The sequence below is a fragment of the Cebus imitator genome, unplaced genomic scaffold (genome assembly GCF_001604975.1).
Source record: "Cebus imitator isolate Cc_AM_T3 unplaced genomic scaffold, Cebus_imitator-1.0 Scaffold724, whole genome shotgun sequence".
Taxonomy (NCBI): domain Eukaryota; kingdom Metazoa; phylum Chordata; class Mammalia; order Primates; family Cebidae; genus Cebus; species Cebus imitator.
This window is the reverse complement of record NW_016108039.1, coordinates 200,109-203,496: the sequence shown is the minus strand read 5'-3', so window position 1 is coordinate 203,496 and position 3,388 is coordinate 200,109. Positions and strand designations below refer to the sequence as shown.

The 3,388-nt window shown below is 44.1% G+C and overlaps 1 pseudogene; it reads left to right on the top strand.

Annotated features, from left to right (window-relative positions):
* Positions 1–1,248: 1,248 nt before the first annotated feature.
* On the top strand, positions 1,249–2,455 carry LOC108296556 (annotated as a pseudogene).
* Positions 2,456–3,388: the final 933 nt, after the last annotated feature.

Here is a 3,388-nt window from a genome sequence, read left to right as displayed (position 1 = left end):
AAAAAAGAGAGAGAAGAAAAAAATATCAGGCCTTTAATGGCATTCAAGAGCATATGCATGAGAATGTGTCAGTTGTGTGTATTTTGTGTGTGGTCGTGTCATTGTGTGGAGAGCATCTGAGTAAGAATGTGTGTCAATACGTGTGACAACATCTTTTTGTCTGTGTGTGTGGGTGTGTGAGTCTATGTGTGCATTCATTCATTCACTCAACAAGTATATTTAAAGTAACAGGCACTATTCAAGGCAAGGGAAATAACAGTGGTGAACAATCAAAATCACTGTCCTTGTCCTCATAAAGAATGTATTCTAGAGGGGAGAAAGATTATAAGCAATTAAAATAAATACATTCGTAGCTGGACATAAATGTACATAATCCCAGCACTTTGGGATGCTGAAGTGGGAGGATCACTTAAGGCCAGAAGTTTGAGATCAGTTTGGGAAACATATCAAGACTCCGTTTGTACCAAAAGTAAATACAAAACTAGCTGAGTGTGATGGCACACACCTGTAGTCCCAGCTGCTTGGGAGGCTGAGGTGGGAGGATCACTTGAGCCCATGAGTTTGAGGCTACAGTGAGCCAAGATTGCACCACAGCATTCCAGCCTGGGTAACAGCACAACCCTGTCTCTCAAAATAAATAAGTAAAGAATCCTTAAACGTTAGTAAAACGGTTGTGAACAAAAACAAAGCAGGGTGGGGTGGGGGGGAATGGGAGATGCCACACAAAGTGGGCAGTGCAAGGACAGGCTCTTGTGGGAATGAGGAGAATGTGGGGGGTGGGAGAAGGGAGCCCTGTAGATGAGTTTCCAAGCAGAGGAGCGGCTGTGCCCAGGCTCTGAGGTGCAGAACCCTGGGGTGCTGGATAAACCATGCCGGGGAGGGCCCCAGCCTGGCCCCACTGCACAGCCACACCTGGGTAAACTGAGTGGTCACTGGAGAGGGCCTTGCCCACGAGAGGGACTTTTCACCATGTTCTCCTCCCTCCCCAGACCTCAGGTCCTCTGCCAGAAACGAGCACGTGATCGCGCCTCAGGCGTCCTTCCCGGGAAGAAGTAGCGCACGTGTCACTGCTGCTACAGGAAGGAGGAGCAGAAGAAAACGTTTCTTCTGTCCGGTTTTCTGGAGGGTCGTCCCGGAGGGCTGGAGAGGGATGAGGAGACAGAACCCTCAGGGACGCTCGAGGCTGCAGAGCTTCCCGCTCCTCCTTCTTGTGGGGTCCCTGACTGTCAGAGGCTCCTTCATACCCTGATGCCCAGCCCGGCTCAGCGTCTCTGCCGGACTCACCCCACTCCTCCCTCCACTGCTCGCAGAATCCGAGGGCGGCGGCCTGCGGCGCTGTGCGGATTGGGGGGCTGCCGCGGCAGAAACGGGGAGACGCCGAGAGGGGCCGCTCCGTGCCAGGCGCGGCTGGGGGCTCCGGGGGAGGAGGACCCGGCTTTTTGGCCGAGGCCGAGGCCGTGGCTGCGGGCTGGATGCTCAGTTTCCTCGGCCGCTCCGAGGACTCTGGCCCGACCCGCGGCAGCGCCCAGGCTGTGTTTCACGGACTGCCCAGTCCAACCGCTTATCGATTGAGAACTGCACACAGATGTCAGTTTTGATAAGAATTGCAGCAGGAAAAAACCTGGATGCACAGTTTGAAAATGATGAACCAATGACACCCTTGGCATCAGCCCTGATGATCTGGTGTTCAGTTGAAAAGGAACAGGACAAACTTCACGAAGAAATACAGAATTTAATCGAAATTCAGGCCATCGCTGTTTGTATGGAAAACGGCAACTTTAAAGAAGCAGAAGTCTTTGGAAGAATATTTGGTGATCCAAATTCTTATATGCCTTTCAAAAGAAAATTGTTTATGATAATCTCTCGGAAAGATACATTTTATTCCTTTTTTCAACACTTCGGCTACAACCACATGACGGAGAAAATTAAGAGTTATGTGAATTATGTGCTAAGTGAAAAATAATCAACTTTTCTAAGGAAGGCGGCAACAAAAGGGTAGAAAGTAAAAGAGCAAGAACAATAACTTCTCAAGAGAAACCCAATGGTAATGATGTTGAAATGGAAACCGAAGCTAATTTGGATACAAGAAAAAGGCCTCACAGGAATCTTTGCTTATCTAAGTTGAAACATGGAGCCCAGCAACAAGACCTTAATAAGAAAGAAAGAAGAGTAGGAACTCTTCAAAGTGCAAGAAAGAAAAAAGAAAGCAGAAGAGCCACTGAAAGTAGGATACCTGTTTTAAAGGGTCAACTGGTGACTCCTGGAAAGCACTGAGCTAGAAAAAGACAGGTGTGGCTTTGGGAAGAAGACAAGAATTGGAGATCTGGAGTGAGGAAATTTCAAGAGGGTAACATCTAAAATACTGTTGCATTATAAATTCAACAACCTGACAAATGTCATGTTAAAAGGCACAATGAAGAAACTAAAACAGATTTGCTCAGACAGTGAAGACTGATTGTGTTTGTAAAAGCTTGGTGAAAGGACAGTAAGTATTTTGATTGCTACATTTTGTTTGAAACTTGCATCATCGATGCATTTTAAAATTTTAAATCATTACAGTATTTTTCTGTGACCATCAATTAATATGAGGGTTTGTACTATAAGAGTTAAAGTATATGCTATCGTATTCTTTAAGAACTTTATTTTGATAAACTGTAAATTTGTTGAAGCCTGCTAGATTTAGCATTCCCACCCCCAAATCCTGTTCCAATGAAAAAATTAAAAGCTGATATAAAAAAATTTAATTAACCTATTTTGTATCTGTAGGCTGACCTCAACTCTGTAACGTAACCTATTAAAATGAATTTGCTAGATGATTGAATAACAATAGTCCTTTGGTATGAGATAATGACTTGGTTTATGGCCTTAATATGCTACTTAATTACTTAAGACGTGCACTAATAGAATGATAAATGTACAAAGTAACCTATAAGCATGACATACTTTTGCTTTCAATGGTTTCATGTAAAGAAAAAAACTTGAACACAGTAATACCCAAGGACACAAGTGAACAATAGACACTGGGAAGGGAGGGTGGGAGTGAGAGCTGAAAACTGCCTACTGGGTGCTCTGCTCACTACCTGGGCGATGGGATAATCCATGCGTCACACCTCAGCAGCACACAGTGTACCCAGTTAACAAACCTGCCCATGTGCTCCCTGAATCTAAAATAAAAATAAGTTTTATTACTACCCATGGAACAAAATTTGTACTATTAGCAAGAGTCATTTTGTGTCTCACTTGGAAACAATTTGACTTTTGTTCCAGTGTTTAAACTTTGACAAAAATGGTTTTGAATAGATCTGTACAACCTGATGCCATAAATATAAGATTCTCTGATACATTCATTTAACATATCGATATCAGGCCAAAAACAATATTCTGTAAA